At 34.5% G+C, this 10,948-nt stretch overlaps 1 pseudogene; it reads right to left on the minus strand.

The window, feature by feature from the left end:
• Nucleotides 1-9,533: 9,533 nt before the first annotated feature.
• LOC120236211 lies at nt 9,534-10,132 on the minus strand (annotated as a pseudogene).
• Between the last annotated feature and the right edge of the window lie 816 nt (nt 10,133-10,948).

The following is a 10,948-nucleotide window of genomic DNA, read 5'->3' on the forward strand; positions in this document are numbered from 1 at the left end:
AAATTTGTTTTATCATATGTAGAATTATATATAAGTATTAAAAAGAATGCATAATTTGTCAACATATTCATCTAAAGTATATAATATTGAGTGGAAGACTTCAGGAAAAAAGTACAGTATATCTGCATTAGCTTTTCATAAAAGAACACACTAAATATACTCTATATTTGTGAAACACATTGTTATGATAAAAATATAAAGGCTAACAACATGGTTGTTTAGGAGGAAGAAAAACAACTTCAAGATGTTCATTACATCTGGAAAGAAAAGGCAAAGAATGGGCTCAGAAGACATACAAAGGGGGTTTCTACTTTATCTCTGATGCCTAGTCCTTTAAGCATAAAAAGTTTGAAACAAATAGGACCCAAAACGTTAGCATTTCAGAAATGTCTATGTGGTGAAATAATGATTTTCTCATTCTATGAAATGTTCTGTATATCTAAATTATTTCATGATTAATTTAACTTAGTTTTTTTTTAATTTACTTATTTATTTTGAGAAAAAGAGGGGAGGAGAGAGAGGGACAGAGAGAGAGAGAGAGAGAGTGTGTGTGTATGTGTGTGAGAGAGAGAGAGACAGAGAGAGAGGGAGAGAGAGAGAGAATCCCAGGGCTCGAACCCACAAACCATAAGATCATGACCAGAGCCAAAGTTGGACATTTAACTCACTGAGCCACCCAAGCACCCCAATTTAACTTAGTTTTAAAAAGAAATTTACATTTAAAAAGAAATGTACATAAGGAAAAACAGAAGGCCATAAGTTCCAATAAGATAGCTATTTTAAACGATTTTTAAAAGTCACAAGAAAGAGACATTTAAACCACCTAGAAGTTAGAAAAAGAAAAGAATGGATGAAGGACATGTAATTATATATATATATTATATATATATATATAATATATATAAATTTATAATTATATAAATATAATTTCTCTTTTTCTTTAGATGCACCCTTTTATCAACATTAGACTGCGGAGGTCCCAAGGTTTTCCTCTATGACAAATAAAAGAAATTTAGATCACCTATGCTGTCAGTCAGGAGATCCATAGGCATTAAAAGGAGACCATGCCATCATCCTCTTACAAAAGAAAGTGAAGCTGAAGAAGTATATTCATCTTCCATCCTCCTCAAGACCCTCAGGAAAAAATTTAGAGTTAATTTCAAACCATGAAACAATGAGGAATAAAGTATCCAATAGTCCTATATCATAAAATATAGATACATTAATTTTATCTTATATAATTCAATAAAAATAATGTTAACAAACTATCATTGTACCCATTCTTTTAAATTAGAAGTCTGAAGAAATTCTCACAAAAAATTAAATAGTAATTTTTTAAATACTTTTAAAACCTAGGCAATGAAATCAATCTTTTCTCTAGAGTATCTGCATATAAACAATTTTAAATCCTTATATATTTGTTTATACAAATAAAATATAAAATGTGCTTTTGGATATAAAAAGTAAATGCACTTGGGGGTGCCTGGGTGGCTCAGTTGGTTAAGTGTTTGACTTCAGCTCAAGTCATGATCTCATGGTTCATGGGTTCAAGCCCCATGTCGGGCTCTGTGCTGATGGCTCAGAGTCTGCTTGTGATTCTCTCTCTCCCTCTCTCTCTGTGCCTCCACTGCTCACTCTCTTTGAAAAAAAAAAAAGTAAATGCAGTTGTCTAGTGAGCCTACTGGATATCAAAGCCAGTTGATTTCTGAAGGATATATAGTAATTATGACTAAGTTAGGTTTAAGTTTGGAAGAACTTAAGATCTTTAAGATAATTCATTTTCAAGTTATTCCAGGTTCATATTAATAAATTATTGTTGTCAGTATTCTTAGGAATATTCCTTCTTGGTTTCTAAATAGTGGGAAAAAGAGGAGGAAGGCTTGTATTCAGTTTGCTTGCAAGCTGCAGCTAGTGATTTAGTTGAAAATGAAGTGAAACTACAACACAGCTATGTTTTATTTCATTGGAAAGTACTGCCTCATTCATCAAAGAATCCTTCCAACCTATGCTGACAATCACTGCAGCATGATGTTTCAGGTTACTTTAAGAATTACTGACAATCGGGGGCTCCAGGATGGCTCAGTCGGTTAAGCATCTGACTTCAGCTCAGGTCATGATCTCAGGGTTTGTAGGTGTGATCCTCACATTGGGCTCTGTCTGACAGCTCAGGACCTGGAGTCTACTTCAGATTCTGAGTCTACTTCTATCTCTGCCCCTCCCCACTCATCCTCTATCTCTCAAAAATAAGTAAACACTTAAAAAGTTCAAAAAAAATCACTAGCAATTATTCTACACAAATTCAGAAAGTTTAGTGTTTCTCAAAGTGTCCTTGAACCACTAACACCAGAATCACCTGGAGAGATTGTCAGAAATGCTTATTCTTGGACAAAACACCACACATTTTGGATAGGAATCTTTAAAAAACTTAGGGGGAATCTGCATAGTTACTGTTTTTCTAATGAGTTTTTATTTTAAAAAATTAAAGAACTGATCTGTAATTAATATCTGGAAAAAAAATGATGCTCACTACATTAAACCAAAGTCTTAAAAGCAAAGTAAAGACACATAGTCTATGTTAAGAGGACAGAGGTTTTTCAACTTAAGAAACTTCTAATTTATTAAGGTACTGTTGCTTCCAACTGAGGAATGAAAGTACATAGCAATAAAAGCAAAATTTAAATTTGCAACTACTAGATGATTCCCCTAGGAGTCTGTCAGATGACTATCATGTAATCATGAAGAGGGTTTGTATTACCACTTCTGTAATAATACAATATAATTATTTTTATATTATGTACCCCCATATAATATAAATGTTAGGATAACAGCCTTTAGAAAGAAAAAAAGAACAAACCAATTAGTAATTAAGGACTAGGATATTTACCATTACTAATTGGTAGGAGCATGAGAATAATAAAAGATAAAACTATAGGTTTCATCTGATCCCCTAACTTTGACCAATGTCACAACAGTATACTTTTTTATATTTATTGCAGCATTATTTACAATAGCCAAGATAAGGAAACAACTTAAGTGTCTATTATTAGATGAATGGATAAAGAAGATGTGGTATATATTATATATTATGCAAAGTGAAATACTTAGACAGAGAAAGACAAATTCTATAGGATTTCACTCATACGTGGAATCTAAAAAAAACAAAAACAAAACAAAAGAAATGGACAAAGAAATGGAAACATATCCATAAATACAGAGAACAAACATGGTAGCCAGAGGGGAGAACTGATGCTTTACTTATTATTTACATTACTATACTTTGCATTTTCAATTGTAACAAACAGTGGAAATGCATTAATAGGCACAGTACCTTTAAATATGAGCAGGAAATGGAAACTAGGGGAGTTACTTTTATTAAAAGAAAAATTTTCATAGAACATTTCCCAACCTCATTACAAGAAAAGCAAATCAATAGGACATGGGAAATATGTATCCATAGAAAATAAAACAAAGAAGATAATAATACACCAAAGTAACGGATAACAGAAAATAGTATACAGGTATATGTGTTAATACACAGTCCTTTTTCTAACAATTTACTTTATATTTAAAGAAGGGTCTCTGGGAAGAGCATATAGTTGTATCTTGGTTTTTGTCTAATTTGGGAATCTCTGCTTTTTAAATGGAGTGTATAGAACATTTACATTTAGTGTGTTTAGTGATATGGTGGGAATATTACTAGTTGTTTTATATTTGTTCTATTTGTTCTTTCCCTCTTTTCCTATCTTCTTTTGGATTAACTGAAAAAAAAAGTTTAAGTGTGATTCCATTTTATCACTATTTGCTTTTTATCTGAACTCATTTCTTTATTGAGTGCTCTAAGAATTACATCATACACATTTAATTTATTATGTCTACCATTAAATATCATACTACTTCATATATACTGAAAGACTCTTAAAACAATATAGTTCCAATTATTTCCTCCCATCTTTTCTATTATTGTCATATATTTCACATTTTTTGGCAAAAAAAATCAAGTATATATATAGAAAAGACCATGATTTAAAGTTCTTTTTTCTTTTTAATTCATTTTCTCTTAAGATCTATAAGAGAGTGATTATTCCACAATCTGTATTTCTTTATTGAAGCTTAATTAGCGCAGTGTTATATTAATGTCAGGTGTATGATATAATGATTCAACAATTCTATATATTACTCAGTACTCATCAAGATAAGTACTGATCGTCTTTACCTATTTCATCCCTTCTCACACCCACCTCCTCTCTGGTAACCACCAGTTTGTTCTCTGTAGTTAACAATCTTGTATTTTGTTTTTCTCCCTTTTTCTTGATTTATTCATTTGTTTCTTAAATTCCACATGAGTGAAATCATATGGTATTTGTCTTTCTCTGTCTGATTTATTTCGCTTAACAGCATACCCTCTAGGTCCATCTATGTTATTGCAAATGTGAAGATCTCCTCTTTTTAGGGCTAAGTAATATTCCATTGTAAATACCTACCACATCTTCTTTATCCATTCATCTATCGGTAGACACTTAGATTGCTTCCATATCTTGGCTACAGTAAATAATGCTTTCATAAACACAGGAGTGCATATATTGTTGAATTAGTGTTTTCATTTTCTTTGGGTAAATACCCAATAGATTATAAGGTAATTCACTTTTACATGTTATAATTTTTTAATATTTTATTATTTTTTCTTAAGTTGACAGTAATATATTAAAGATATCTTAAATGTGTATTTCCAGTGATCTACAGTCTATACAAAGATATAAATTTTAGTCTGTTATCATATTTTGTCTGACAAACTACCTTTAACATTTCTTACAGCACAGGTAGGCTGACAATGAGTTCTCTCTGGTTTGTCTAGAACAGTCTTTATATTTCCTTCATTTTTGGAAGGTATTTTGCTGCATATAATTCCAGAATGGCAGTTTCAGTGTTTTAAGATGTTACTCTATTGTCTCCTCACTCTCAAAATTCATGAAAAGAATTCTGAAGTCATATTTATATTTGTTCCATGTGTGCAATGCCTTTTTTCCTCTGTCTACCTGTAAGCTGTCTCTTCATTACTTCTTGATCAGATATTTGGATATGATATGATTGTGTGATTTTCTTCATATATCTTCTTCTTGGAGTTCAGCGAGTTTTTGGATCTATGGTTTTATAGTTTTCAACAAATTTGGAAGATTTTTGACCATTATTTATCATTTTGGTTCCCTTACCTCTTCCTTCTGAATCTTTAATAACACATGTGTTAGAATACTTAATATCGTCTCACAGTTCAATTTTGTGCTTTTTTTTACAGACTTTTTTTCTCCTTGGACTTTAATTTGAATATTTTTCATTGCTGTATCTTCAAACTGAAAGAACCTTTCTGCATTGTTGAACCTGGTATTCATCAACGCATTTGGTTGTATTTTTCATTTCAAATATTATGTTTTTCATCTCTAGAAATTCATCTGAGTCTTTTTTATATCTGTTTCTCTCTTATTAATATTTATTTTTCTTTACCTTCATAAATAAGGGATACAAGAATTCTTCATTCATCTCAGAACTTAGAAGAAGTTTAATGTTATCAAATGTCACAGCTGAAAAGGAGATGTTTTTGTGAAGATAGGTTTATTTCCAAATAAAACTACCTATCTGCTTGGGCTTCTCAGTCAATCTCCACTGAAAATACAGAAACAGCAATATAATTTCCAGTTTCTCTCAATGAATATAAAACAGAAGCTACTTGTGGTATTCTGTTCAAAAGAGGATCATCTAATCATCCTTGCTTTTTTCACCATGTTTATTTGTTTTCATTTTTGAGGCTTTTTTAAAGCAAGCCTGAAAGATTGTCTTTGTCCAGAAAACTGGAATGAATCCACTGAGTCATCCGAAAAACTGAAAAAAGGAATTGAACTGAGGTAGACCCAAAATGATTGATCCCTGGACTTTAAATCCCCACAGCTCAATCTAGGTCAGCTAAGCCTTAATCTTTCATTTACAGAGTAAGTGCTTTTGAAACACATGTACTAAGAAAAGATTGTTTGGCAAAGAGTGGCATGTTCAGTGGTTGGGTAATATGCTATAATGACATTTTGATTGTGTACTACACAAAACTGTTATGTCATTATGAAAACACTAGGCAACATTTGTCAAATCTAAGAGAAGGAGAAATTTCAAAGTTACACCTATAATTAGTGCAGTGTGAAATTTAAAATACTTTCATTTTTACTCCCAGACCAGATCTTGAAAGTGGTTAGTGACTCTTCCAAGATTTTGGATTAAATTAGAGGGCACAAACAACTTTTTTCTTCCTCTTTATATGACAGAAAAAGGAAACGACTTCTCAATTAGGACAGACCTTAGATACTGACTATTGAGAACAGTCACAAAACTGTTAGCTGCTGCTCCCAGTTACTGTCAAGTCCTCTGATATGAGTCTTAACTAAAATTATAGGAGACCCATGGCATTTGAGCAATTGACATTTCCAATGAAAAATATTAGTTAAAAAACACCCAGAAACAAGAGCAAAAGAAAATACAAAAAACACAACTTCAAAAAAATTTTTAAAGGCTATGAAACTAAAATATATTTTTCTGAGTTATGATTTGAATCACATGGGCTTAGAAGCTGGTGTAGTCATGAGCCTAGGTGTCCACCCAAAGTATCTATACCTCGCTTCAATGCTCTGATTTCAAGGTTTCATTTATCTCCCTTCCCCAATGTTTTTAATAAGTCTTGGGAAATGAATAAAGCATTGATTCTAGAAAAAAATTCCAAATAATATCAAGACCTGGCCTTGTTGAAACAAAAAGAAAATGGAGTGGTCTAAAAAAGTAACAATTCCTTAGCCAGAAAATAAAAGTTATAGATAAATTAGAACATACAAATCAAATGTGATGGTTGTATGAATGAGTTCACCACATGCTATGTGCATTAAGTACGATAGAAAGAAAGAAAGAAAGAAAGAAAGAAAGAAAGAAAGAAAGAAAGAAAGAAAGAAAGAAAGAAAGAAAGAAAATATAACTAAGGAAACTACTTTAGTGATTACTTCTTCCAGTAAAAAAGTGATCATTAAATGAGATAAAACTTTAAAAGAAAACTTGTGGTGTGAGGTTACACATAGGCCACACATAATTCTAAATGGAAATTTAATTGAGGAAAAAGCCAGAAGCCTCTATAAGTACCCCATAAAGTAACAGGTGGCACAGGGCTTGTTTGTTTTAGAGATGTAAAGAATTAGAGGCTGTTCCTTAAAGTCAAGATTAGCTAATACAGAAATAAAATGTTTTCGCTCACATGAATCCCTCTAGTGCTTAACCCATGAACCATCAACACCATCCAGAGTTACTATTTTAATTATGCATATTCAGGTAAGTCCATGGTTAATGTTTCCTTAAAAACGACGTGGTATGGGGTGTATTTTATTGGCATTTATTGAAAAGCATTTATAAATGACTTCAGTGCTTTATTTATAGGATCATTACACATCTGAGGAGGTTCCTTATATTTTTCAGTTTTATGTTGCTGATTTTTTATGGAGGTAATTATAAGGGAGAGTGATATTTTCAGATTTTTATTTACTAAAGATGATGGGATAAATTTTATAGAAATAGCTAGGTTTTATGGCACACTTAAACTTTAAAAATAACAGTTAAAATAAAATTGGTAATTAAGATTTGAATATTTGTAGCTATGTTGCACATTATGTATTCAAGTGCTAGACTTTATATGGAGAATTTTTTAAAGTATATCAATATTTCATTTCTACAATTAAATTTGTAAACAGTTTTGAAGGAATATAATAACAACCAAAATAAAGACCATTCCATTCAAATATGATAAGTTTTACATAAAGGTGGAGGAAACAATGCTACCTCAGTCTCAATATCTAAGATGGATTAACACCTAAACAGCCATCCAGAGTAATGTTAAATAATAGCTTGTTGATGAACATCAGTTGTATAACACATGTAGCCCAGATGTCAACTGGTGTCCGCTTATGTCTTAAGATCTCAACTAGATTATTTGACTGCTCACTCATTCCGTGTCCTTTATATGAGTAATACCTTCTCAAACCTCTGGTCTTTTTGAGCAGCTGCTTCCACTGAATGAACTCAGTTTTGGATTATCTGAATGTTCAGAGTACTCTGTACCTGTCTACATGGCTTCAACCCAGATGTGGAATCCAGAACATTCTGTAATTTCTAACAAGTCAAAATGAAAGCCACTCGCTCAAAATAGGGATCCGTCCTGTAAATTTCCCTGAAGAGAGTGAAGCAGTTTGCCTCAAGGGAGGGAAGATTGTATATTACAACCATGTAGATAACTTCAAAGAGAAAATTAGACACAATCATTTTTTAAAGGTTCCATCTGCCTATTTCTCAGAAACCATCCTATTAAATGCATATCTCTTTCCCCAACCACAGGAAATTGGGAAATCTGGGAAGAGTTCAGCAGTGATTCTGAAGTGGGCTGTGGTTTCAAACAGACAGTAACTAGGGCTGCAATAGTTGGGGACTGGCTATACATTTATCTCTCTTCATGTAGTCTCAGGGTTTTTCCATGTGGCCTTTCCACACAGGTGTTTGTACTTCCTCACAGCATGGCAGTCTCTGAGAAACTGAACTGCTTACAAAGTAGCTCCGGCTTTCACAGTGAGTGTTCAAGACATCAAGGCAGAGCTTGCACCACTTTTTAAGACCAGCCTCAGAAGTAAGAGAGGGTCACTTCCATGTAGACACAAGTCCATCTAAGCTCAATATCAAGTAAAAGACTCTCTTCTCAAAATCACATATAAAACTAAAGCATGGGATAGGAGATACTGTGGCCATCTTTGGAAAACACAATTCTGCCATGTATGTTTAATTATTTATCCTCAATTTTTACCCAATTTTTCTTAACATACAGTATCAAAAGTAACAGTTACATATAAATGCATTAATCTAACATTTTCTAACATAATATATTATGAGTACAGTCCTTTTAGTCACTAATGGAACGTTTAAAGATCTGTAAAACAAACAAAAATGAATGTATTTTACAAAATTAATAGTATTATTATCCTGTCTAGAAGGTAAAGCTACAGCTTTAGTTAAAAGCATGTTAATGCCACTAAGTGTATATTGTTTCCCCCACACGTGGGGCTGTTCACAAGTTCACATACACAAAAGGCTTGGCACCATGGGAGAGAAAAGCACCCCTGGCCTCTGCAGGGAGAAAAGGACTTTCTCTCAGTAGTTCGCCTCATAGTGCAAGAAGGGGGAGGAGAATGGCTTCTCTTTCCTGCCCTCACTGGGGACTGAGAGACCCCAGGAGCAAATTCCACCCCTTCCACCTCTTAGCCAAGGAGGAGCCACCTTGGTGACATGTTTAGTCCCAAACATTACAGTAAGTGGAAAAGGGATTGGCCTAGTCCCAACCACTACAAGGTAAGGTGTAAACGATAAGGAATCGGTATAGTTTGGCCACGAAGGGTGCAGACGACACCATCATAAGCATGTGTGGGGTAGAAATGTGTGAGCGGTAGGAACACAGACACTGGGCTTCTAGGACTTTGCTACCTAGTCCCTGGCATTAGGAAGAGGACGAGAGATGGATGGGCTTGGTATTTGGCACTGATGATATCCACAAACTCGGGCCTGAGGGAAGCCCCACCCACAAGGAAGCCATCCACGTCAGGCTGGCTTGCCAGCTCCTTGCAGTTTGCCCCTGTCACAGACCCTCCATAAATGCTACGGGTACTCTGAGCCACCACGTCAGAGACACTGGACGTAAGCCATCCCCCGAGCTTTTCGTGTACTTCCTGGGTTTGTTGGGGTATTTAGTCTTGCCAATACCAATGGCCCATCAGGCTCCGAGGCCCCAGTCCTTCATATTATCTGTGATGACCCTGGTTTGCTCAAAAATGGCCTTCTCGGTGATGCCAGCTTCCCTCTCACCTAGCTTCTCCCCCATGCAGGGGTTTACTCTAAGTCCCTTTGCCAGGGCGTGGGCCATTTTCTGTCCAATTAGCTCATCTGACTCCCCAAAGACACACCTTCTTTCCGAGTGCCCTAGGACTACCCTCGTGGCTCCACAGTCTTTGATCATGCCAGGGCTTATCTCCCCAGTAAAGCCCCGTTAGGCACTTTTTAGCAGTTCTGCCCAGCCACAGCAATCTTGGGATCTAGCTTCTGCTGGACAAAGTCCATTAGATGGTTGGAGGTGCACAAACCAGTTTGGTGTGACAGCCGGCACACCTTGACGCATTCAAAATGTTGAGGAGTTCCCCCAGGTTCTTCTTCCACCCTTTCATCTTCCAGTTCCCCTCACTCCCCCCACCACCCCACCCCTACCCCGACAGAGAACTTCCCAGAGGGCGCCACGTCTCTAGAACTGACACACTGAAGGTCAGAATCACCATAAAAAAGAACTTTTGAGATTTGTCACCTATGTACTTCACTCTTCGGGCAGAGCTATGTACATTATAGCTCTTTACAAAAACAAAAATTTCCATGGATTATTCCATGTAGTTATGAAATTCTTAGTTATGTTGAGAATTTTCTAGGAGGAAAAAAAAAAGTAGCTATCAACACTAACCCAGAATAAAAAAGAAAACTTGAATAGACCATCAACCATGGAGAAGGTTGCAAAAAGTATTGACTAATTATTTTTAAAAAAAAAGACTTCAAAGATAGTTTTACCAGTGACCTCTTTAGAAAGAGGTCAGAAACCTTTAATGCAAGAAACCTTTAATGTTTTGTTATATAATTCCCTTGGGCTTTCTCAGTATATAAGCATAACTTCAAATATTAAAATTGTTTTTCCTTTTTTAAAAAGGTAATCTAGGTAATCATTACAAATAGGGTTACTTGAATCAGACAGACCTGTTTTTGCATGTCAGCTCCACCATGTATAAGATGTGTAGCTTTGGTCAATTTATTTGACCTCTGCAAGCTACAGTCTCCTCATCAACAAAATTAGAATAATAGT

This window comes from Hyaena hyaena, unplaced genomic scaffold (assembly GCF_003009895.1).
Source record: "Hyaena hyaena isolate Hyena2069 unplaced genomic scaffold, ASM300989v1 scaffold_149, whole genome shotgun sequence".
Lineage (NCBI taxonomy): Eukaryota > Metazoa > Chordata > Mammalia > Carnivora > Hyaenidae > Hyaena > Hyaena hyaena.